Here is a 27,174-nt window from a genome sequence, read left to right as displayed (position 1 = left end):
CCTGTCTCCTGTCTCCTTGCCAGTTGACCCTGCTTTTTCTCTAAAGCCGGTAACACAGTATTGACTTCTTTGCATGTTGGGCAGGGAACCCTTACTTGGTAACAAGGGTAGAGGAAAAATGATTTTTTCCTCCCCTACACAGTCAGTATAGAAATAAAAGTAAATAAATAAATGCAATGACTCAAAGATAAAAAGGCAGTTTAGATGGAATGAGAGTAGCGGGAGAGGAGAGTTTAGAGACAGCAGTGAGAGGGGGCCTCTCTGAAGAGGTGGCATTTGTGCAGAATGGAACTGTGCTAGAATCTGAAGTGGGGTATGGAGGAAAGCCAAGAGGAAAGGAGATCAGAGAGCAGAGCCCGTGGATGCTGTTTCTGAACAAAAGCATGTTTATGCCTCAGCAGGAAGCAGGTGCTTGTGCAGCTACTTGGGGTTAAAACAATTTTTAAAAAAACTCTAATGTCAGTTCATTTTAAAAAGAAATCTATTAGCAGCCCACCTGAGGTACTTGACCATGGATTCTCCCATCATGCCTTTTTTTTTTTTAATCCTGAGCATTTTGAGCTAACTCTCTGAGTGCTGGGTCTATGTCCCTGTTTCAATAATCTGTTTAACCTTAAAAAAAAAAAATCACCTGGATGTTGTGCAAAGCTTGTTCTCAAACCTTTTGCAAGCCTTGCTCCAGTCTCCAGCAAACTGCTGAAATACTGCATCCTGATATTTCAGCTGCTACAAAGTTCTTGGTTCCTTTAGGAATATTTTACATTTCATTGGTATAATGATAGAGTTTATGATTATCTGCAGTATGTAATTACTTCCATTAATAGTAACAGCACATTTTTACATTAATTATAATGAGAATTAATAAGTAGTTTTATGGGTTTTTGGCTAGAAGGAAAAGTTTTGGTACTAATTACTCTTGTATAGCCAAAGATGAATTTATGCATAAATTTACTTTGGTAATTATTTTAGGAAATTATGAAATTTCAAGTTCCAGTTACCATGAATTATGGAAATAAGAAAAAATATGTATATCAAGTGGGAAATTAGGCTTTGGAATGCTAAATGAAAGGAATTTTAAGAGGAGGAAATTTGTCATGGAGTTTAAGAAGGTAAAGACAGAGGGACACGAATTAAAACCCAATATTTGCCACTTGAAAGTGAAAGTCTCAGTTGCTCATTTGTGTCCAACTCTTTGCGACCCCATGGACTGTAGTTTACCAGGCTCCTCTGTCCATAGACTTTTTCACGCAAAAATACTGGAGTGGGCTGCCATTTCTCTCTTCAGTGGATCTTCCCAACCCAGAAATCGAACCCAGGTCTCTTGCATCACAGGCAGATTCTTTATCATCTGAGCTACCAGAGAAGTCCATGGCCATCTGCTACTTATTGTCCTTATTTAAACCCTCTCACCCTTGGTTTCATCCTTATTTGTAAGTTAGGGCTCAAAAGAATCACTGCCCTGAGTTGTAACAAATTAAAGAGATAATTTTATAAATTTTTAGTATGCTGCCTGGTATATCATAAATATTCAATAAATGATAGTTGCAAAATGAAGATAAGGGAGGCAGGTTTATGTAATAAGGTTATAAGAAATGTATACATGGATTCTCCTTAGAAGTCTAAGAGAAGGTAAACTTATTTAGAGCCATACTCTTTGATATCCGCAAGAGAACACAGACCAAATATAAGTGAGGCTGAGAGAGGCAGGAGGTGATATGGAAACAATACTTCACGGCCCATAAAATCAGAAAGGCATCACAATTTTGAATGGAAGGTGAACGACAGTTAGAAAATCAATTCCCTCCTGGCATGCATATTATCCATATTAAGGCAAAATGATTTTACAAGCATCTTACTGAAATGCAGGGGAGTGAGATACTGAAATTATTTAGGTACCCAGGGCTAGTTAAGAGAGACTAATGTGTGATATAAATCATTACTAATTTAGCGCTTGCAAAATACCTTCAAACGTTTACATGAAGCCTTACTCCCTAAATATTTTTCAGTCTCTCTCCCTCACCTCTCTCATATTTCTGTTCTTCAATGTTCTTCATATTTCTGTTCTTCAATGCCTCTTGCCTAGAAGGGTTGCAGACTATTCTTCCTCATGACGAGAAGAGATGGAGATTTTTCTACCTTTTGAAGTAGTCAAAATCTTAATTATCTCAGTTTCACTTATTAAATTGCCCAGTCCACACAGCAATCCTTGTGGTAGTTAGGGCAGGGGCTGTGAGTCCCACTTTTGTGTCTGGCAAATATTTGCCTTGAATTCTATTAAGATACATTCTCCTTCTCTCACCCAGTTAATCATAAAGAGTTTCCCATTCTTTCAGACCATAGAAACAGAAGGCAATAGATCTGACCAATCAGGGTGGTTGATAACAGTTCCCTGTGTGAATTTGTCTTTCTCTTATCCACTGCCTCCATTAAGAACACATCAGCATTGTGAAGAAAAGAAAATACCTTGACGTTTTCCAAATCTTGACACAGCACAGAGCCTTCAATAATGAGGTTTGCATTCCCTCTTGTGTTTCCTCCTGCAGGGTCTGGTAAGTGTGACATGCAGATGGCTGTCAAGCAGGTCTGGGAACAATGTTACAAACAAAAGCTCCCTGGCAGAGCCAGGAAATGCATCCCCTGTCTTCCCCCTGAAGACTTGAAATGACCTCTGCTTGAAGCCTCTGTCTTCATTAGTGGAAAATTCTTCACTTCACATTTGGAGACATGGGCTCAAGGGATGCAGGCTAATGTTCTCCTAAACTGGGTTGAAGATTAGACCATATTCCCTTGCATTCCTATATACTAACAATGAAAAAACAGAAAGAGAAATTAAGGAAACAATACCATTCACCATTGCAACAAAAAGAATAAAATACTTAGGAGTACATCTACCTAAAGAAACAAAAGACCTATACATAGAAAACTATAAAACACTGATGAAAGAAATCAAAGAGGACACAAACAGATGGCGAAACATACCGTGTTCATGGATTGGAAGAATCAATATTGTCAAAATGGCTATTCTACCTAAAGCAATCTATAGATTCAATGCAATCCCTATCAAGCTACCAACGGTATTTTTCACAGAACTAGACCAAAGAATTTCACAATTTGTATGGAAATACAAAAAACCTCGAATAGCCAAAGTAATCTTGAGAGAGAAGAATGGAACTGGAGGAATCAACCTGCCTGACTTCAGACTCTACTACAAAGCCACAGTCATCAAGACAGTATGGTACTGGCACAAAGACAGAAATATAGATCAATGGAACAGAATAGAAAGCCCAGAGATAAATCCACGAACCTATGGACACCTTATCTTTGGCAAAGGAGGCAAGGATATACAATGGAAAAAAGACAACCTCTTTAACAAGTGGTGCTGGGAAAACTGGTCAACCACTTGTAAAAGAATGAAACTAGAACACTTTCTAACACCATACACAAAAATAAACTCAGAATGGATTAAAGATCTAAATGTAAGACCAGAAACTATAAAACTCCTAGAGGAGAACATAGGCAAAACACTCTCCGACATAAATCACAGCAAGATCCTCTATGACCCACCCCCCAGAATATTGGAAATAAAAGCAAAACTAAACAAATGGGACCTAATGAAACTTAAAAGCTTTTGCACTACAAAGGAAACTATAAGTAAGGTGAAAAGAGAGCCCTCAGATTGGGAGAAAATAATAGCAAATGAAGCAACAGACAAAGGATTAATCTCAAAAATATACAAGCAACTCCTGCAGCTCAATTCCAGAAAAATAAATGACCCAATCAAAAAATGGGCCAAAGAACTAAACAGACATTTCTCCAAAGAAGACATACAGATGGCTAACAAACACATGAAAAGATGCTCAACATCACTCAGTATTAGAGAAATGCAAATCAAAACCACAATGAGGTACCATTACACGCCAGTCAGGATGGCTGCTATCCAAAAGTCTACAAGCAATAAATGCTGGAGAGGGTGTGGAGAAAAGGGAACCCTCTTACACTGTTGGTGGGAATGCAAACTAATACAGCCGCTATGGAAAACAGTGTGGAGATTTCTTAAAAAACTGGAAATAGAACTGCCATATGACCCAGCAGTCCCACTTCTGGGCATACACACTGAGGAAACCAGATCTGAAAGAGACACATGCACCCCAATGTTCATCGCAGCACTGTTTATAATAGCCAGGACATGGAAGCAACCTAGATGCCCATCAGCAGATGAATGGATAAGGAAGCTGTGGTACATATACACCATGGAATATTACTCATCCATTAAAAAGAATTCATTTGAATCAGTCCTAATGAGATGGATGAAACTGGAGCCCCTTATACAGAGTGAAGTAAGCCAGAAAGATAAAGAACATTACAGCATACTAACACATATATATGGAATTTAGAAAGATGGTAACGACAACCCTATATGCAAAACAGAAAAAGAGACACAGAAGTACAGAACAGACTTTTGAACTCTGTGGGAGAAGGTGAGGGTGGGATGTTTCGAAAGAACAGCATGTATATTATCTATGGTGAAACAGATCACCAGCCCAGGTGGGATGCATGAGACAAGTGCTCGGGCCTGGTGCACTGGGAAGACCCAGAGGAATCGGGTGGAGAGGGAGGTGGGAGGGGGGATCGGGATGGGGAATAAGTGTAAATCTATGGCTGATTCATATCAATGTATGACAAAACCCACTGAAATGTTGTGAAGTAATTAGCCTCCAACTAATAAAAAAAAAAAAAAAAAAAGACCATATTCCCAACATCCTGCTGTATTTAGTCTTAAAGAACCCTAAATCCTCCAAGTAAAAGTGTGAAAGTGTCAGTCCTCAGCTGAGTCCATCTCTCTGGGACCCAATGGACTATAGCCTGCCAGGCTTCTCTGTGCACGGAGTTCTCCAGGCAAGAATACTGGAGTGGGTAGCTATTCCCTTCTCCAGGGGATCTTTTCCACCCAAGGACTAAACCTGGATCTCCTGCATTGCAGGCCGATTCTTTACCATCTGAACCATCAGGGAAGCCCAATTTCCTCCAAAGGGAGCCTAATTAATTTCTCTTTTCAGTGGGCCCTGGGAAATGTGCACCACAACTCAGAGAGACCTAGATCTCTTTATTCCCCTTCAATACCTTCACTTAAGGGGTACCCAAACCTGCTCTCTCTCATGAATCAGTAGCAGTGATTTGCTAAAAACGTTCATTTGGGAACTTCCCTGGTGGTCCAGCGGTTAAGAATCCACCTGCCAATCCAGGAGACACAGGTTCGATCTCTAGTTCTGGGAGATTTCACCTCAGGGCAACTGAGGCCCTGCGCTGCAGCCACAGAAGTCCACACACCCTAGAGCACATGCTCTGCAACAGAAGCCGCTGCAATGGGAAGCCCGCACACGGCAATTAGAAAGTAGCGTCCGCTTGCTACAACTAGAGAAAGCCCACGTGCAGCAAGGAAGACCCAGTGCAGTAAATATAAACAAGTAAAGAAAGAAATTTTTAAAAAGACTTCAGGACTCAGAGGGCACCATATCTGTTAGATACATGCCACAATACCAAATATGGGCTCATTCTAAGGAGAACTATTTTGAACTCATCAGATAAGCCACTGTCTTGCTGAATCTCCTCTTCAGCTGCAGATAAACAATAAGCTTATACTGATAACAGGGGAAGGGTGACTACTCAGCTCTTAAATAAAGGAGAGGCCAACATGTATACACTGCTATATTTAAAACAGATACCCAACAAGGACCCTTGTTATATAGCACAGGGAACTCTCCTCAATATTCTGTAACAATCTAAATGGGAAAAGAATGTAAAAAAGAATATATACATGTATATGTATAACCAAATCACTTTGTTGTACACCTGAAACTAAACATTTTTAATCAACTATGCTCCAGTATAAAATAAAACTTAAAAAAGAAAAAACGTCAATAGGCAATGGAGATTCGAGATTCACCAGAATCTAAGTCAAACACTTTCACATTGTACTTGAAAGGCATTTTCCTTGGCCATGCTTCCTTCTCTTTAAAATTATTGAAACTAATGTGCACATTAGTATCACAAAACTGCTATCACAGATTTTAAGTGCAGTAACAGAGCAAAAAGATTCTGTGTTCAATTGTATGCCCCATTTATCCATTCATCTATTCATTCATTCACTAATTTAACTAATATTTATTTTTAGTTTATTCTCGTAGACATTGTTCAAGACAATTGGATAACATCGCTGAACTAAAGAGCCATAACATCAGCTCTCCAGGTACAGTTTTATGAAGGAGACAGACAATAAACAATAAACTTGAAACAACAGCCTGTTGTGGAGACTTCTGTATTCACTGAATGTTAATCTTATTTCAACCGTAGGTCATGTTTTTCTGTGAACCTCTCTGAGTTTCTATAAAACTCTACCTCCTCATAGCACTTTTAAAGTAAAATTGGTGTGCGTGTGCGTGCACGCGCGTGTGTGTGTGTTTAGGGAGGAGAATGACAAAAGCATATTGAATGTAGGTATTAACTAATTTATAAATGAGGGAAGGATTCCAACTGGTTTGTCTGACTCTAAAGTCATCCTGCTACTGCTCTGCTGACCAACTCTAAGAAACAGTGCTGCAGAAATGAACAAATAAAAGTAGAATTTTCTTCTGTGAATTGTATGTGTCCTGATAGAATTCAATCACCATTCCTACTTTCTCTCTCTTTCTTCCTTTTCTTCAATCTTTTTTTTTCCCTTCAACCTTCCCAGCACTTCTCACTTCCTTTCCTAAAGTAATAATAATAGGAAATACAAAAAAGGAAGGCTCAAGTCGGCTGAGAATACTCAGGTTAAAAGAATCAGATAATAGATATTTACTTGTGTTCATTTTTATAAATTTTGGTTTTCCTGATTCTTCAACATGCCCAGCCCTTTTTTTTTTTTAACACAAAAAAAGAAGTTGAATAATTTATTTTTTCATTTGTCTTTTGCCTTTCTCCCATATTATCTTTCCCCTCGGGGGAGAAAAAAAAAAAAAAAAAGTCCGCAGGGTCTCCTCTTCTCTCAAAAGTAAAGTTCTTACCAAGAATTTTTGAACTTTAGAAATGGTCTCTAATCTATATTTATTTTCACATTAAAAATAAATATATGAATTTTTTTCTACTTTGCATGGAAATTATAGTTCTGTTGATCTTAGGGATCTCCCAATACAGTGTTAAAATCCAGAGAGTATTACCCTTTCTCCATATTATTATTTTTAATGAAATGGCAACCCTTCCTTCTATCTTCTCTTCAGGGATCCAGTTTAAGTCTCTCTCCTCCTCTGCGTTGTCAGAGTGACTTGCTACCCAACCAATGTCTGCAGTGAACTTACAGACTTTCACAGTTGGCTATATACTTACTTGTCTGAGACAGCAAAATTCAGGACTTAAGAGGGAAAATATCTGTGAAAAAGGAAATACACAAATGCACACACACACACAGGTGTATTCTTAGACCCAAGAGAGTGATTCTGTTGGACCACTTCTTTCCCTGTTCCATGCACAGCAAAAAACTATTACAGTTAATGCTTCAAAAAAATACTTGTTTTTAGCATGTTTAAACTGCTTAGGGAGATGCTGATCTTCCTTTACTGGGAATCTGCCCTAGAATAAATAATCTTGTCATCATAAACTAAGTCAGTAATAAATAAAATGATTTCCCTATGCAATGTTATATTCTTCAAGAATTTTTTAGGTTTTTAGCTCTTTCTGTTTCCTAGATATTTACTATAAGGATGCATATGGGAAGTAGGAGATTTAGCATGCAATTTAGGGGCTTGAAATCCCACTCAGTTCCCTCCATAAGAACAGTGAACTAACATTACCATAACCTATGACTGGAAGATTCCTATTTCTCTGCCTCTTTCCTTTCTTCCTGACAATACCCAGGTATGTTTCAACTGCCTCATCACTCTACCTCTCTTATTTCATACTATCTGGAAACAATAAAAAAGAAAAGTAAAAACCTGCAGGTCAAAACTGTCATATTTTCAAATATGTATGGAAACCCTCCATAAGTGAAGTGGACTGGAGACTTCCCCCAAAAAACTAATTTTCAAAAAAATCTGCTTTACATAAAGTACAGTAAGACTCTGCATTGGTCAAGTTTACTACTTAAGTTTCATCCTTGATAAAATGAGGAAGCAGAATGACTACCAGTTTTATACAAAGTACGTCAAAGTCCAAGGTCCAAACTGTAATTTCTGTCTTCTTTAAACTGACCTCCTTTCATTTGTCATGTCCCTTTTATGTGTACCTCTGTGAGTCTTCTTTTGCGGTTTTCTTACACTTTGAATTTCCCAATTATACCTCTTCCTTGTGCATCTAGTAAAGTTTTAAAATGGATATTGAGGGACTGGCCCAGTGGTTAAGAATCCATGCTCCCAATGCTGGGGGCACAGGTTCTATCTCTAATCAGGGAACTCCTACATGTCACATGGTATGACCATAAAATTTTAAATAAATAAATAATAAGGATACTGAATTAATATAACCTATGTCATATTCAAATGCATGCTAGACCAAATATATGTCTGATGAGAGGAAGGTCCTGGGCCACCTTCAGGGGAAAATCAGTAATTGCCAAAAATAATTTTTGATAAATTAACTCTCATTTCTGAAACCTGAAATGAATAGAACTCCCTTGAATCAGCAGTCACAGCCCTATGTGATGTGCATGGCCTATGTCTTAAGAGAAAAAGGGTGAAAAAGATATCTTTCCTAAACGCATCAGTTCTCTGTGTATTTATTCCATTTCACTTTATAAGTTGCTAAAATAACCCTTCCAACAATTACTAGGTGACAAAAACCAAATCTCAGTTATAGTTAAATACTACTCAACAAGAGAACTTGGAAAAATGAGTGTTTTGGGATTATCCTGTAAGAGGTTTTACTCTCAAACAGTGGCAATTATTGTTTGTACTATTGCAGTCTATATACTACTGGACCAACAAGTGTAAAAACCACTGGTTGGCAAAGACATGCTTTGCTTTCACAACTTTCCTGGTAATTGATAACTGAAGCTGACCTGGAAATTGCTCTTCTGCGACAGTGATGTCTTAAGCTGGATATCCTTGCAGTTTAGAGCAGGATTTCATGATAACTTTGGAGTCTTCGTATCTTAAAATAGCCTAATTTCAGAGTAAAATTTTGTTTCTTCTTTTGCCAAGATCAAAATCTATACATTTCAAAATATTATCCAGGAAAAAAAAAATCAACAGACCTTTTAATGATCACTAAAAATTTGATGCAGAGTAATAATCACCATTTACACTACTTACTATACTATCAAGTGCTCTATACTTTAAAAACGGTACTCCCAAATTACAGATGAGCAAACTAATATGGTACCTCAAATTCTGAGATAATTAATTCATGGGGAAGAGCTTAATTCCACAGGGGCAGGAGCTGGATTTAATTACAATAGAGTTTATATCCATGACACCACTGGTTCGCAACTAGGGGTGAGTTTTACCCTCAGGAGACATCCAACAGTATCTGGAGACATTTTTGGTTGATATTAGGAATGTGGGATATTTAATATGTAGAGGCTAGGAATACTGCAATGCGTCCTCCAATGGCCAGAAAGGCCCCCACAACAAAGAATCATGTGGCCCAAATATCAGTGCTGAGGTTGAGAAACATTGCATTACACTACAGATTCCCAACTTTGAACATGTTTGGGGATCACCTAGGAAATTTCAGAAATACTTATGTTCACTCGGAAGAAATCTGATTTAACTGCTCTGATGTATGATCACGATTTTAGGATTTAAAAAATTGTTTGTATATTTATTTTTGGCTGTGTAGACTAAGCTGCAGCTCACAGGGTCTTTGTTGTGGGAATGGGATCTTTTGTTGCAGTGCATAGGTTTTTCTCTAGTTGCTGAACATGGGCTCAGTTGCCCTGTGGCATGTGGGATCTTAGTTTCCCGATCAGGGATTGAACCTGTGTCCCCTGCATTAGAAGGCAGATGTTTAACCATTGGACCAACATGGAAGTCCCGGTGTTAGGGTTTTAAAAATCTCTACACTGAGTCTCATGTGCAGTGAAATTTGAAAATCTGAAGAGTACCAAGTTGCACCTATACAAATTGAGGCTAAAATACTTCTCACCGAACGGGAAATTCTACGAATTCGTCCAGGTTAGGGGAGGGTACTGGTAAAGGAGCTTCTGTGTCACTATTTCACTCTATTTTGCCAAAAATCATTTCAAAGTCCAGTATATTTACCAGACACCTCTCTGGGGGTGCTGGCCCCATTTGTTCTAGATGAGAGAACATAACCCCGAGTGTCTGTGTATCCTGGAAACTGCCGGCCTCCAGGAGCATGTTGAGGCCTCTCTGCTGCCTGTCCTGCTACTTCCATGTTGCCTTTCAGCCGTCCATGCCTGGACGACCAGCTGCGTAGCCCCAGAGCAGGTGCGCCAGAACTGCCAGCCAGGCTGCTAGGCTGCCGTCAACAGCTAGACCCACCTGGAACGCTATGTCTCCCAACTGTACCTGTCCATGGCCCATTTCTTTGCTCAATATTTCCTGCACCAGTTGCCTAAGGAGTGGGAACCCTCAGAGGAGCTAATAGGGCCACAAAACCAACCCCGAGGCCACATCTACTGCTGTGACGTCAAGAAGGCAAACCACAAAGGTTAGGAGACCAGCCTGAGGCGATGCGGTGTGTCTTCCATTGGGAGAAGTGCATGCTGGATCTGCACCAACTGGCCCCCAAGAACAACACCCCCAGGTGTGGCTTCTGGAGCAGTCACTGCTGGCACAACCAGGTGAAATCGGAGTTGGGTGGCCATCTCACCAACCTGCCTAAGATGGGCGTTCCAGAAACTGGATGGCAGAGTCCTTCTTTGACAAGCTCACCCTGGGCGATGGCAATATGCAAACTGTGCTTGGACTGCCTTCCCCATAGCCACAGGCTGACTTCCCCTGGTCATGCAGATCTCTATATATCTATATCTGTATCATCTATTTCTAGGGTTTCTCAGGTAGCTCAGTGGTAAAGAATCTGCCTGCCAATACAAGAGATCTGGGTTTGATCCCTGGGCAGGGAAGATCCCCTAGAGTAGGAAAGGGCAACCTGCCCTAGTATCCTGGCCTGGAAAATTCCATGAGCAAAGAAGCCCTGTGAGCTACAGTCCATTGGGTGGCAAAGAGTCAGACAGGTCTGAGCAACTAAGCACACATTATATCTCTATCCATAGAGAAAGGGATTCATTACAAAGAATTGGTTCATGTGCCTGTGGAGGCTGAGAAGTCCCACAGTCTGTTGTCTGCAAGCTGGAGGCCCAGGAAAGCAGGTAGTATATCTATATAGTTCCCACCCCAAGAACAGAGAACAAGAACAATTGTACGAGTCCTAGCTTAACCTGGTTAAGGCTAGACAACCAAAAGGGTAAATCCTGGTCAGTGGGAGGGAGGAAGACCGATCTCCCAAGTCAAATCGTCAAGAAGAAGCTAACTCACTCTCCCTCTGCCTTTTCCTTCCCTTCAAGGCCTCAATGGATTGAACGAGGTCCAAGCAAATTTGAGAGCAATCTGCTTGACTCCATCTAAGACTCAAATGCTAATCTTTTCCAGCAACACCCTCCCAGACACACCCAGAAACAATTCTTAACCAGCTCTCTGGGCACCCCTTGGCCCAGTCAGGCTGACTCATAAAGTTAACCATCACATTTTCCAAACCTTAAATCACACACGTGTCCTTTCTTAAGTATTCCCTGTGGACCCTCCAAAGGTACTCTCGTTTTTCCCCTTCCTGCTACGTGTCCTGGAGAAGGATTACTGCCTAATGCACAGGTTCCCTAGTCCTCTGTTTCTCTCCATTCTTAGCTACAGCTTTGCAGTGGCTGTTTCCCAACGTGCTTTTTTTTTACTGTCACTTATTTTGTACTCTGACCCTCCATTAAACTCTCTTTAAAACCTCTTTTGAATGGACCACCTCTTCCCCCCACTGCCTTTTCCCTGTGACACCATGTGGCAGAGAGAGAATGAGCATTACTCTCTTTCTCAACTTATAAGGAGACTAATCCCAGGATGGAAACCCCACGCTTATGACTGCATTTAAATTTAATTACCTCCCCAACATCCTACCTACAAACACCATCACTTTGAGAATTAGGGTTCCATCAAACATATTTTGGAAAGATACAAACATCCAGTCTGTAACAATCACTGAACCTCTTTTGCCTATGTAGAATCCAATGATCTAATAAAATAAAGGGCCTATTTTTGTAAAAAATCTCACTGACTTTTTTTTAAGATTAAGTGAAAAAATAAAATAAAACTAACTTTTTTTTTTTTTAACCATCAATTCAGTTCAGTCGCTCAGTCATGTCCAACTCTTTGTGGCCCCATGGACTGCAGCATGCCAAGCTTCCCTGTCAATCATCAATTCCTGGAGCTTACTCAAACTGACATCCATCAAGTCGGTGATACCACCCAACCATCTCATCCTCTGTCGTTCCCTTCTCCTCCCACCTTCAATATTTCCCATCATCAGGGTCTTTTCCAATGAGTTGGTTCTGTGAATGAGGTGGCCAAAGTATTGGTGCTTCAGCTTCAGCATCAGTTCTTCCAGTGAATATTCAGGACTAATTTCCTTTAGGATGGACTGGTTTGATCTCCTTGCAGTCCAAGGGACTCTCAAGAGTCTTCAACACCACAGTTCAAAAGTATCAATTCTTTGGCACTCAGCTTTCTTATAAAGAAACTCTCACATCCATACATGACTACTAGAAAAACCATAACCTTGATTAGACAGACCTTTGTTGGCAAAGTAATGTCTCTGCTTTTTAATATGCTGTCTAGGTTGATCATAGCTTTTCTTCCAAGGAGCAAGCATTTTTTAATTTCATGGCTGCAGTCATCATCTGCAGTGATTTTGGAGCCCCAATTTTTTTTTTCACTATATACACTCCCAAACCTCATCAGTAAAGTGAAGATCTTAACCAATCCTTGACCCTTAGGAAATGTACAATGAAGTGAGATAATGTACTTTTAATTTATCTAAGCCTAAGATTTCTTATCATTAAAATGATGATTGATTGGTCCAGAATTTTTAGTTTATTAGATTTCCTCCACTGGCATTTTCTAGAGAGATTAAGGTGGGAAAGGCAAGTAGGATTACTGGTTTAGAGGGTTTGGGTAGATCATCACTCAGGGTTTCAGGGAAAAAAAATCTCAAAATAGGGCATTTTCAAGAAAGTTTATCTGCAGTGGACTCTGCAAAAATAAGCCAGAGAGATATACTTTCTGACTTTGTTCCCCTGATGCAGGTCCTATGACCTGTTATTAATACAAATAAAAGCAAAAGGACGGAGAAACTCTGGTACACACAGGTGGTTCTTGTGGCATTAAGATAACTGGGAAGAAGGGTGGAAGGCAGACCTGGAAGAAAAAGGCAGAGTTTGACACATTGGTCATTTTGCTACTGGCTACTCATTTTTACAACACTTTGCTGACAAAGGTCCGTACAGTCAGTGCTGTGGTTTCTCCAGTAGTCGTGTATGGATGTAAGAGTTGGTTCATAAAGAATGCTGAGTGCCAAAGAATTGATGCTTTCAATTGTGGTGCTGGATAAGACTCATGAGAGGCCCTCGGACGGCAAGGAGATAAAACTAGTCAATCCTAAAGGAAATCAACCCTGAATACTCAGTGGAAGGACTGATGCTGAAACTGAAGCTCCAATACTTTGACTATGTGATGTGAAGAGTCCACTCATTGGAAAAGACTCTGATGCTAGAAAAGATTGAGGGCAGGAGGAGAAGGGGGTGGCAGAGGATGAGATGTTTAGAAAGCATCACTGACTCAAAGGACATGAACTTGAGCAAATTCCAGGAGACAGTGGAGGACAGAGGAGCCTGGTATACTGCAGTCTATGTGGTCGCAAAGAGTTCCACAAGACTTAGCAACTGAACACAACTCATTTCTGCATATTCCTTAGCTTATAAAAATGTTTCCATATAAAGTATTTCATTAGATCATTAAATCTTTAGATTAAAATATCTTAAACATAGCATTTAGAAATCTTTTTTTCAACTGTTAAATTTTGTCATTTTTTTTTAAAGTTTTTTCTTTTTTTTTTAAGTAGCATTTAGAAGTCTTTTGGAAAATACAGAAACTAATAGCTTATGTTTTGGACAACAAAACCTATTGAGTTATTGACTAATTACAATCAATTAACATGTCTCCTAAAAATAGTGGGTTTTTTTTAGTTTTTATTTTTCCTTTCTTTATTAATTTACATATTCTCTATTCATACTTCTACATTTATTTAATAAATACCCCTAGCACATTTATTGAGTAGCTACTATGTGTTAGAACCTGAGGATTCAACAAAGATGGGCATGATGTCTGCCACTTGCAATTTAATGGGAAACAGGTCTGAAAAAATGAAGCATGGCTTATTGGAATATTTTTGAAATCTGTTAATCAATAAGTTGCTTGGTTAAATTTTAAGTAAGCATCATTTTGTTGAAAATTTTTACTTTGCTGATTATAAAATGATTATATTGTGTAGAGTTTATAAAGCAGAGTCTAAAACTCAAATTTCCTGACACAAAGGTCACTGCTTCTCCAAACTCAATTACTTTCTCTAAAATGGATTTTACTGTTAAGAATTGATCATCCTCATCTGTAAAAATGTTAGTTGGCATTTAACCTTATTCCTCCTTGTTTTAAAGATATTCAACCTTGAATTTTATGAAATATATAAAATACATATTTCTCACAAGAGATGGAATATCATTTTTATGAGAAAAATCATAAGTTGAAGAATATCCCTTCCATAGTGGCTACAATGAGCCAAACCACAGAATGCAGGGTTTAATATGAGAAACAAAGATTTTAAAGTCATACTATGCATTAGAACCTTTTAATAAAATTTAAAATCATTACTCCTTTCAACTACTAAGTTAATTCTTTAATAATTGTTCTGAACATTGTTTTGTTCAGCAAACTTTAATCTGATTTAAATAAATAGAAGTACCTACAAACTATGCAGATAAAGATGCACTTTTTTGAAGACTAAAATCATTTAATGATGCTCGCTGAGTGAAAACTCCATTATGTTCTTTCCAAATAGTTAATTCTTCCATTCCATTACCAATACTGCCCTCATTTTAATTAGTAATCTGGAGATAGGAACATGGACTTCAGAGTCTGTGTGTTAGTTTTGCACTTGGAAGTTGATCTGGGCATTGCTGTTTAGATGGGGAGAAATTTTTTTTCCCCCACATAAAATATCATAATATTAAATCAGACAACAGGTTAAGCCAGCCAAAAAATAAATAACTATACTAATAAGCATTCTATAAATACAAAATCTTAATCACTGGAAACTGATGAAGAGTGAGCATTCATGCAAAAGCTAAGAGTGGCAAATAGCATTTTCATCTGCTATCTCCCCGCTACTAGGTTCATGGACAACATTATTTAACTCCTTAATAGGACCCACTAGATGAACACCTTTTCCATACTAACTCCTTCTACTCTTTCTACAGCTCCAGGTACAAAGTTCTCCGTTCCTAGAACAAGCACAAATTCTCTGTCTGGAATGTTCTTCCTCATAAGGATGGCTGTGCATCAATTCATAAAAAAACCATATCCTCAAAGCCATCCTTACTTACTGTATTTTATTTTCTGTTGATTTTGATATTTCATCTGAAATTATGTCTTCCTTTGGTTCACTTATCTATCCTTGTCTTGGCCACCAGAATGTAAGCACCATGACAACTAGATTTTTGAGTGCTTCATTGTTGGTACCCTGGTGGAACAATAGATGGTGGCTCAAAGCATGTGCTCAATATTTTATGAAAGACTGTATCATGCCACCAGAGGAAGTCTGTGTAAACTGCAGCCGTGTAAACCCGGAGCTAGACGTCTCAGATTCAAAATCTGGTTCTGCTATTTCCAAATTATATGCCTCAGTCTCCTTGGATGCCTCAGTCTCCTCGCCTCTAAAACAATAATAATAGTTACTACCTTGCAAGTGTTTGGAGGATTAAATAGGTTTACAGTTGTGACACGTTTTGGATCATGAAAGGCACACAGCAAGTGCTAGATATGTGTTGCGAAATGCCTGTACATGTGCAGAAGAATGTGTGTGTGTTTATTAATTTAAAAAACAGTTTGAGGGACTTCCTTGGTGGTCCAGTGGTTAAGAGTTCATCTGTCAATGAATGCAGGGGACATGGGTTTGATCCCTTGTCCAGGAAAGAATTAATATCCCCTGTGGCAAGGGGCAACTGAGCCCATGAGCTTGAACAACTGAAGCCTGCATGTTCTAGAGCCTGTGCTCTGCAATAAGAGAAGCCACAGCAAGGAGACATCCAGGTACCCCAGCTGGAGAGAAGCCCCCACTTGCCCCAACTAGAGAAAGCCGAGCGCAGTGAGTACAGAAAGGTGAGCGCAGCAGGGAAGACCCCATGAAACAGTAAATAAATACAGAAATAAATGAAAATGTTTGACTTATTAAGTAGTTATAATGTGGGCAAACTGAATATTTCATAGAGTCCATTACCCAGAATCTAGTGTCACAGTTAAGAACTTGATAGTTTCATAATTTCGGGTAGAGAAGCTTGGTTTCTAACACCTTTGACAACCAACCCCTCCTTGCCCCCATCCATCCCCTCAGTGACATACACTGACTCTCTGGATCCAGGTGTGTCCAGGGCTCCTGACTTCCCACACCCATTGCCACTACCCCATCTCATGGTGCGGGTGTCCGCGCATGTCTGTCTTCCCCCTCTTTGATCCCCCTACCCGGGCCTGTTAACATTGACAGTGACCACCTCTGCTTCCCCTGTGCAGTCAGAGTCTTCCCTTTCAAGCTACTGAGCACTCACTTAGTTGCAAGCTAAACTGTCAGAATTAAGTTGGTTTCCTGTAATTCTGTTCTCAAACTCCCATCTGGGGGGTTTAGATAAGTAGAAAATACAAAGGAACAATTTGTAAACACGTGTTTCTATAGCTCTGAACACAATGTGGAGGAACAAAGGGGAGTCAGAACTCCCTGATCTAATCTGTGGAATTGAAAAGAAGTCATGACTATTTTGACTTATTTAATTTTGTGGAAATAGCATTTGAGCTTAATGTGGTTGAGGTTTTGGTTTCCATGTGTTAATTGTTTTAACATTTGCCTCGTTTAACAATGCACAGCGTAAGTGACAGAAACAAAATTATTTCATATTTGCTTTAGATATTTTCCTTTTAATATGTAGTGTGAAACACCATTTGGTTGGTAAAAAGGTGCTCAAAAAAACTCAGTGAAAAAAACCAAGTGAAAATATCCTTGGGTAAGGACCAAGGATATATGTTTCTCTGTGGTTTGTTTTTTTTCCACAAAATGCTATGTGTTTGGCACCTTGTACTAAGTATTTTGCCCACTGTGCAGGCGACAGAAATCTTTAAACATAATCCTTGCTTTCTGGGAATTCAGTCTCCTGGGGAAATTAAAAAGGTATACAAATAATACGAAATATGAAGTGAAAGATTGTATAGAAAAAGATGATTACAATAATCTGAGACTGAAACAAACTGGTTTCAAATTTCCACATTACAGTGAGATAACATCTTGTCAAACAAAATACCATCCCGGGACCTTTGTTAATGTTCTGAGAATTAGGTCTGGAAATGGAGGAACCCAAATAGGAAGAATCTTGAAATCCTGTCTATATAATATGCCAGAGAGAGAACGAATTTTCTTTACTGGTTCTGTGTTATCATATGCAAAGCAATTCTCCTGTTTCGTCCTCAGCAACTTTAAAATAAGGAACTGGCGCAAGACCTGTCTAAGGTATCTTTAAGATCTAACAGTCTACATCTACTAAGATCTGTCTCCCAACTCATTCTACTTTTTTTCCCAGCATATTTATTATGTTTCTCAACTTTCTACCTAATCTGAGGCATAAAAGTACTTTTTTAGGTCTTAATGCTTACAAAGATATGTATGCAAAAAGGCAAAGTGCTATTACAAAAGGGAGAAAATAAAATACATTGAGAGAAACAACAGAGGAATACCTAATTCTGAGAGTTTTACATGAGTTGTTTTCTTCCAGGAAAGGATTATAAATCAACTGCATGGTGAGAGTATATAATTTACTTTTTGGAGCTATTCTGTGAACATGGTGAAATAAATTAGCACAAGGTTGTAGAAGAAGAAAGAAAAAAAAATGCTGAACAATAAAAGATGTACTGTTGTCTTGAGAACTAATTAAATTAATGTTTCTACTGAAGGAACCACACAGCTGAAAGCCTTAGCTACAGTGCTTCTTCTATCTGAATAACTTGTTCAAATCCAGCACATGCTTCTAGTGATCAGAACCAAATCTAGCAGATCACTATTTCAATGTTTGTGGAAACTAAATGGAAGGACAAAATCCAATCTCTTAAGCCAGTGCCTTGTCACCAAGTAATATAGTGATCTTGCATTTAAGTCAATTCAGTCTTAAAGTTGAACTTCTCTTTCTTCTAAATCATCAGTAAGGGACTTCCCTGGTGGTCCAGTAGCTAAGACTCCATGCTCCCAAAGCAGGGGACCTGTGTTCGATCCCTGGTCAGGGAACAAGACACCACATGCTGTGATGAAGAGTTCACCTGCAACAACTAAATATCCCTCATGTCACAACTAAGACCTAGAGCAGCCAACTATAAATATATATATATATATTTTTTTAAGTCATCAGTAAGTCAACTAACATTGATTCATTGTCCAAGCTATGACAGGTATTTCCTGCTGCTATTTATTACTGCTGGCTATAGAACATAACAAAATGGACATGTTTTTCCTTTTACTAAGCTTACAATCTAAAAGAGAATGTAAATGGTAAATAAAGCTGGTGGAAACCTACTTGCTCATTATAATAGGATCTGGTTCTTGGTCAGTGGATTGGTTATCCTATTACCAACATCCATTTTTAACGCTTTCTGCCTTGCTATGAACACTGGGAGACTGAAAACTGTTAGACTGCATCATTCAGTCTCCTCCGGACACCAGCTGAATTTGGGCCAGTGTGAGGCACCATTCAAGACGGAACAGCCGGAAGGAAGAGAAGTCTTTTTCATCTTTCTTTTCCATCTGTCTTCTTTTTGGTTGTGGATCCAGAATGGGATATATTCCTTCACTTACTGTCATAGTTCCTTCTAAGCAACTTCTTTTTCAAGGTTCCAGATCATGCCTGGTTCTAGTAACATGACTTGATCCTCTTCCTCTTTAGGTCTAGAAATGGGACTGTCATTTGGCTGACAGAAGTTAGATGGTTCATTATCCATTGTTAACTGGCTCACATCTCTGCAAATGTCCTTTCACTAAATTCTTATGAATCGAGTAATCCTAAGTGTTTTGTTGATGATATGGCCAGCATAACTATAAACAAACTGGGAATCAAAATCAGTATTCAAAACTTAAAAAACATATAAATTTATACTCATCAGTCTTTCAATGTAAAGAGAATATTTTTTCTCAGAATATGTGCTTATTGATTAGAATTCAAACTTGTCTTTATTGCATGATTCTCACATATAATTTATCCTGTCCAATTTATGATTTCAATTTTAGTAGAGATATGAGAACTTATTCTTGTAAAATAAGTGCAGCATCTGTTTGGAATATCTCCCACTCTTTATTGTTTCTTGCTCACCTAAAGTAGGAGCACTTTTTTTTTTTTTTTGCTACAGTCTTTATTGTGTCTTTATGAAATATTCCATATTGTTTTCATAAATGTGGCAATTCTTCCTTTCCTCACCCTAATTAAATATTGCATAAACACAATGAAACACAATAAATAATTGCAATGAAAAATACAAATGAAATAAATAGGGTTGGAAACAACATATTTGAATAAACAAATTACAATGCAAATTGTAGCAGCAAGTGGCATCTTAGAGGAGCCTGTTGGCTGAGTGTCTGTATTTTTACCCAGAAAATGTAGTGTTAATTAGACCATTTTGGTTAATTAGAAGAGAATTGTAAGACTTTATTGCTTAATATGAACATTCCCAGGCTCTCAACTGGAAAAGAATTCACTTGCATTGCAGGAGACCCTGGTTTGATTCCCTGGTGTTTCAGTTGGTTAAGAATCCACAATGCTGGAGACCTGGGTTCGATCCCTGGGTTGGGAAGATCCCCTGGAAGAGGGCTTGGCAACCCACTCCAGTATTCTCGCCTGGAGAAGCCCGCTGGAGAGAGGAGCCTGGCGGGCTGCAGTCCATGGGATTGCAAAGAGTCGGACACGACTGAGCGACTAAGCACAGCACAGCATGAACATTTCCAGGTGGCTCAGGGGTAAAGAATCCCCCTGCCGATGCAGAAGACTCAGGTTTGATCCCTGGATCAGGAAGATCTCCTGGAGAAGGAAATGGCAACCCACTCCAGAATTCATGTCTGGAGAATCCCATGGACAGAGGAGCCTGGAAGGCTACAGTTCATGGGGTGGCAAAGCGTCAGAGACTACTGAGCACAAACACACAGGAGCATGATAAATAAAATTACTACCACTAAAAAAGCACGGTGAGTTTGTACCTAATAGCCTGGGAGAAAGGAAGCCAGGGAGTACTCTCAAAAGAAGTGATCTGGGGCTGGTCCGAAGGTAGTGAGTTATCTCAATTGATTGTTTACAGTCAGTTACAGATCGAACTCCTCATTCTACTCTTCCCCCGCTTCTCACTGCTGCACTTGACTAGTCTTAAAAAATAATAATAATAATAAAAAGAAGTGATCTGGAAGTCAATCCATACCTGAAAGATGACTAGGATTTATTAAGGCAAAGAGGGATCATTATTCCCCTAGAAGAAATCACATATGGGAAACATTGAAACACAGAAGTAAGTGCAAATTGAGAGAAAGAGAGACAATTCAATGGAGACAAAAAGGCAGGACTCACTATGTAATATTGGACAGCTTGGCCAGTGGTTTTACCTCTGCAAGTAGATATTTAATCCACCTCATTGGGATGAGTGAGGCTTAAGTGAGATGGCACAGGAGAGTTCTCAGAAAAGATTGTTTTACTTAGAAAGGTTAATCTACTCTGGCTGATATCAAGGAGAACAGGTGTGTCCCTCATTGTTATTAAAGTTTTTCCAAAACACACTGTGAATATTACTAAAATACAACCAGATTGTATTTAAAATACTGAAAATTCTAACTTTGTAATCAAGCTGTAATCAAATCAATCAATTATTTGATCATTATTTAATGTCATGAATGATTTGTTTTAAAATATAAAAAAATGTTGTAAAGTACTACAAATCTATAAGAAATACTGATATTATTATCCCTACAATAACAGTTATGTGAACTGCCAAAATAATGAATGTCTATTACTTCTCTGAACTGTTTCAATTGTTCATAAACAGACTTTTAGGCATGAGATTTGGGGCTGCTCTGTGTCTAAATTTGCTCTGTCATCAATAAAATCAAGCTACAAGCCTGATATCTGACCATCAGATTTCACTTCCCTGCTGGCCTCCCCATTGTCCCCTCCTCCTCATCCACTCTAGCTGTGAGAAAGGCAATATCCTGCTTGTGATATTGGGCTGAAGAAAATCTAACAGGATTGAGAACTGAAAATTTGCTTTGTTTTGTTTTGAATTTTAAGATAATACACTGGGGCTAATTTTTCACTCCTGTAAAATATTGCTATGTAAATCCCTGTAAATTATTATGAAAAAAAATTTTTCCCTTTAAGTTTCTATGTTTCTTTGCAGCATTGCCATTTGAAGGTGACAGTTGGATACTGATTTAAAGTTCTTTCAGGTGAAGCTAAAACAGCAAACCCCATGGATAGTGCATTACTGGATGTCCTGCCTGTGTGTATGTAGGTAAGAGAAGGAGAAAGTTACAGGGACATCCCACCCTTATCCTAAGGACCAGGCTATTTTATTTGGATCAGAATTCTAAGAGATCAAAATCTTATAAAATGGGGGCGGGGGGTGTTATTTCTTAGATATACAAACTGAAGAGCTTACAGATGCATTGATAGAATGCTGTGGATCTTCATTATAGTAATTATTTAGGGCTTGATGCATAGATGAAATTTTATTTGCCTTATTTTAATAACTGCTGAGGTCCATGTTAAGTACACTGGAATTTATTACACTATTCTCTCTGCTTTTATATGTATTCACAATTTTCATAAGATCTTGTTGATTTGTTGTTTGTTCACCCAGTGTCGCTTTACCTGGAGCTGTACTGTCTCTCACCTGTATTATCTTAGATCAGACACAGCCATCAAACCTCTGTTTCATTTCTACACCCTCCTGTCTTCCTCCAGCCTGTGCACTGTCTATGCAGTCACTTCAAGGTCTACAGAGAATTGAGTTTAACTCTAGCTTTTAAGTCAGAAAAATGCTAACCCACCTTTCGCCTCAAGGCTGAACTATACTCCTCATCCTCATTTGCCAGAGTTCTGTAGTAAGCATTTTCTCGGCAATATTAAGAATATGACACCATGCTTCCCATTAGAATATCTCTCCCTTGGTGAGAGAGGGAGGAACAATAGCTGGATTAAGGCAAGATCTTTATATTGGTCCCTTAGCCTGGCATAAACTTTTTATTTCCTTGGCCCTGCCGTAGGCATGTAGAATTTTTATTCCCAGACCCGGGACTGTACCCAGGCACTCTGCAATGAAAGCATGGAGTCTTAACCACTGGGCTGCCAGGGAATTCTCTCTCAGATACTTTTTCAATAGCACTTCCTGCTTCAAGTCAATTATCAGGCTACTCATTCTCCAGACTTTCTGGCAGGGGACAGAGTGGGCATACTTTCTATAATTCAAAACTGAACTTCTGTTATACCCTTCCATGCAAATTGTTGATTATCTCCCCTCCTGCCTCTGAAACACCCCCTCCTTCAAGAAGTGATAAAATTCCTTATTAAGATACACATTATCCCATGTGCTGTGCTGGTTCACTTGTCATCATATCCAGTCACAGAATTTTGGCCAGATCTCAACTGTGCCTCACTTTTCCCATCTCTGGGCTTCCCTTGTGGCTCAGCTGATAAAGAATCCACCTGCAATGTGGGAGACCTGGGTTCAATCCCTGGGTTGGGAAGATCCCCTGGAAAAGAGAAAGGCTACCCACTCCAGTGTTCTGGCCTGGAGAATTCCATGGACTTAGTCCATGGGGTCTCAAAGAGTCAGACACAACTGAACGACTTTCACTTTTCCTTTCTCACTTTCCTGTGAACATGCCAACAACTGCATTTTGCATTATCCCAAGTTCTTTAGCATGCCTTATTTTTCCTTAAAAAGTGAATCAATATTGAAATGATTTGTACTTCAATAAGACTAGAAAATCTTTAAATCACTGGGCAGAGATTTTGTGTGTGTGTGTGTGTATTTATGACTTGGTATATTAACATTTCCATGGCCAACAAACCTTCTAAAAATCTTTTTATTTGGTACAGTGTTCCACACCACCCAAGTCAAAGACAAGCTCTTTCTCATTGTTTGCAAACACCACCAGACCAGGCAAAGTTCTTCTCTCTTAACTCCAGCCATAGTGTGTCCTATTAATCTAACTATTATTAATAATGGACTATACACATTGCCTTCATTACCATTATGCTTAATCTTTCCTCTTAAATCTTTCCTTTACCCACCAGCTAATTCCAATTGTCTTTTTTGACTCAGCTCAGTCATCATCACCATCTAAAAGCTCCCAATGTATTTGTCTATGCAGCTTCTGGTTGCAGAGATGCCACTTCATATCTCTCTTACTGCCTAATAGTGACTATACTTCTGAAATGCAGCTTAGAGACGTCCCTGCAGTCCAGTAGCCAAAACTCTGCATTCCTGATGCAGTGGGTCGGGGTCCCCTGGTCAGGGAACTAGATCCCACATGCCACAACTAAGAGTTCTCATGTTGCAACAAATATTGAAGATCCCATGTGCAGCAATGGAGATCCAGAGCAGTCAAATAAATAAATAAATAAATAAATATATATATATATATATATATATATATATATACACACACACACATATATAGATGTAGCTTAGATAGAAAAAGAGTATGAAACCATCCTTGGATGTCTTGACAATGAAATATCTACCTTTTCTATTTATTTACAACAAATTTTATCAAGATTATGTGTGTGCGTATATATTTTCCCACTAAAACGGGCTTTTTCAGCCAGTACAGAGCTGCTTGGAGTCTGGTAGGGGTGGTGAGGCCCGAAGCAGCTTCTGAAATTTCTGAGCAGTTCTGCTCAGTACAAGGTGGACCCAGGAGTCTTGAGTTACATGGACAGTCTACTGCGGCAATCAGATGTCTCACTACTGGATCCTCCAAGCTGGCTCAGTGACCATGTTATTGGGTTTGCCTTTGAGTACTTTGCCAACAGTCAATTTCATGACTGCTCTGACCATGCCTGCTTCATCAGTCCTGAAGTTACTCAGTTCATCAAGTGCACTGGCAACCCAGCAGAGATTGCCATGTTCCTTGAACCCTTGGACCTACCCAATAAGAGAGTTATATATTTGGCCATCAGTGATAACTCCAACCACACAGCTGGGGGAACCCACTGGAGCTTGTTGGTTTATCTATAGGATAAAAATGGCTTTTTTCATTATGATTAGTAATTCATTCCATGCAAAGCAGGTAGCAGAGAAACTAGAGTCTTTCTTAGGCAGAAAAGGAAACAAACTGGCCGTTGTGGAAGAGAAAGCCCCGGCTCAACAAAGCAGCTATGACTGTGGAATGTACATGATATGTGCCACTGAGGCCTTGTGTCAGAACTTCTCTAGACCATAGCCAGAATCACTACGGCAGCTACTCACTCCTACACACATCAGAAAGAAGAGAGAACAATGGAAGGATCTCACTGCCAGACTTGCTAAAAATTAGCTGATGAAATATATTTGACTTTTGAAGTCTCTTCTTTCTGCCTGTCCCCATGTACTGGATGGCTGCAGTCTCAGTGCCTGAGGAATGATGCCTGGGAGAGGAAAGCTTAGAAAGCTTACCTTCTCCTGAGAGAATGTTGTCCTCTGCATTATCCTAATGGAAAGTGTCACTTTAACCCTAACTTCAGAACAATATGTTCTGTGATGATGTCTTCAAAATACACACCAAAACTGATTAATTCCCTTATCTACATTGGTTTATTCCAAAGAAAAAAGATTGATCTGTAAAACAAATTAAGAATATATGAAACATAGAAGCAAGAAAAAAATCATAGAGCAATCAAAAACTTACTGCACAGCCCACATATTTCAAGAGATCAACTGACTAGAAGCAGATCAAGACCTAACCTAATTCAAGATTGAAGTATTATAAATTATTCAGTTCTATGATACCTCTTCCATTCAACAAGCAAAGGCTTTCCCAGCTATGACCTTTGCCAATACTTGATAAAGATGGTGTTAGCCCAAAGTCACCCATCTGATTCCTAGAGCACTTTAAGAAAGGGGGAATCTTAAATAACTTTGTTGAAATAAATGTCTGTGGTGGCATACTAACACATATATATGGAATTTAGAAAGATGGTAACGATAACCCTATATGCAAAACAGAAAAAGAGACACAGAAATACAGAACAGACTTTTGAACTCTGTGGGAGAAGGTGAGGGTGGGATGTTTCAAAAGAACAGCATGTATACTATCTATGGTGAAACAGATCACCAGCCCAGGCGGGATGCATGAGACAAGTGCTCGGGCCTGGTACACTGGGAAGACCCAGAGGAATCGGGTGGAGAGGGAGGTGGGAGGGGGGATCGGGATGGGGAATAAGTGTAAATCTATGGCTGATTCATATCAATGTATGACAAAACCCACTGAAATGTTGTGAAGTAATTAGCCTCCAACTAATAAAAAAATTAAAAAAAAAAAAATGTCTGTGGTGGACCTCTTGTTTTACATCTAAAACTTACTAAAAGTTGGTTTATTTTTGAGATATAAAGGAGAAAAAGTGACATTTCTCAACTCTTTCACTTAATTCAAAATGTAGACAATGTTTTTTGAAATGTGAAACCAAGATAAAAAGATGCTATTCCTTCTTAAAAAAAATGTATTCTTCTCAATAAGAAGACTTTTCTTGGAATTAGCATTGTGTCAGCCATTTGCTAGACAGTTGCAACAAATAGTAGTCATCTATTATCATCCATTTCAGTCATAGACAATCCCATTTCTAGCTGCTGTTTTTCTAACTCCTGACCTTACCCTCTGTCAGTATGAAAAGAGATGGATAAACAATAGCTCTATGAAGGGACTTCCCTGTGGTCCAGTGGCTATGACTTTGCACTCCCAATGCAGGGGGCCCGGGTTCAATCCTTAGTCAGGTAACTAGATCCCCCATGCTGAACTAAGAGTTCCTATGCAAATAAGAGTTCCCATGATGTAACTAAAGATCTTGCATGCCATAACTTAAAAAAAAAAAAATCACACATGCAGATGAAAGACCCTGAGTACCTCAACTAAGACTAGGTGCAGTCAAAAAAAAAAAAAAAAAAGCTTTATTAGGAAAACTGTAAAATTCAATGAAGTACTTGCTTCCTCTCTTTGAGTCATGGAGAGAACTGTTAGGGAAAGGGACATGAGGTCCTCATAAAACAAAGGGAAGTAACTTTGGAGAGTGACATTTGGAGTAGAGGATTCATCCCTTGAGGATTTTGGGGGGTGAAATTTCCATTGATAAATATGAGACAGACACTGGAACAAGCTTGAGTCTTGGAAATAAGGAGAGGAATGAAAGCTAACTATTGCCTTTCTGCTGTGGGACTCACCTACTGCTTTATTCAGCAGCAACTTCCTAAGGAACACCTGTCCTGTGCTTGGTATGGAGGTAGGTAGTGGGGTTTCAAAAGTCAAGAAAACATATCCAATCAAGGCTTTGTCATCACAGAGCTTACTGACCAACTGGGATGCAAGTAATTGCTCATCAGTATACTGAAGCTGACAAATGTCTGGAGAGAGGAAATACTGGGGACATGGAAGAATATATGCACGCATATTAAGTCACTTCAGTTGTGTCCGACTCTGTGACCCTATGGAATGTAGCCTGTCGGGCTCCTCTGACATGGGATTCTCCAAGCAAGAATGCTAGAGTGGGTTGCCACACCATCCTCCAGGGGATCTTCCCGACCCAGGGATCAAATCTTCATCTCTTGTGTCTCCTGCGTTGGCAGGCAGGGATTTTTTTGTTTGTTTGTTTTTGTTTTTTTTTTT

The 27,174-nt window shown here is 39.1% G+C and overlaps 1 pseudogene; it reads left to right on the top strand.

The window, feature by feature from the left end:
- Positions 1-209: 209 nt before the first annotated feature.
- On the top strand, positions 210-24,855 carry LOC122692731 (annotated as a pseudogene).
- Positions 24,856-27,174: the final 2,319 nt, after the last annotated feature.

Source organism: Cervus elaphus, chromosome 4, assembly GCF_910594005.1.
Source record: "Cervus elaphus chromosome 4, mCerEla1.1, whole genome shotgun sequence".
Taxonomy (NCBI): Eukaryota; Metazoa; Chordata; class Mammalia; order Artiodactyla; family Cervidae; genus Cervus; species Cervus elaphus.
Note: the sequence above shows the minus strand (reverse complement) of the source record. Positions and strands in the feature narration are given on the sequence as shown.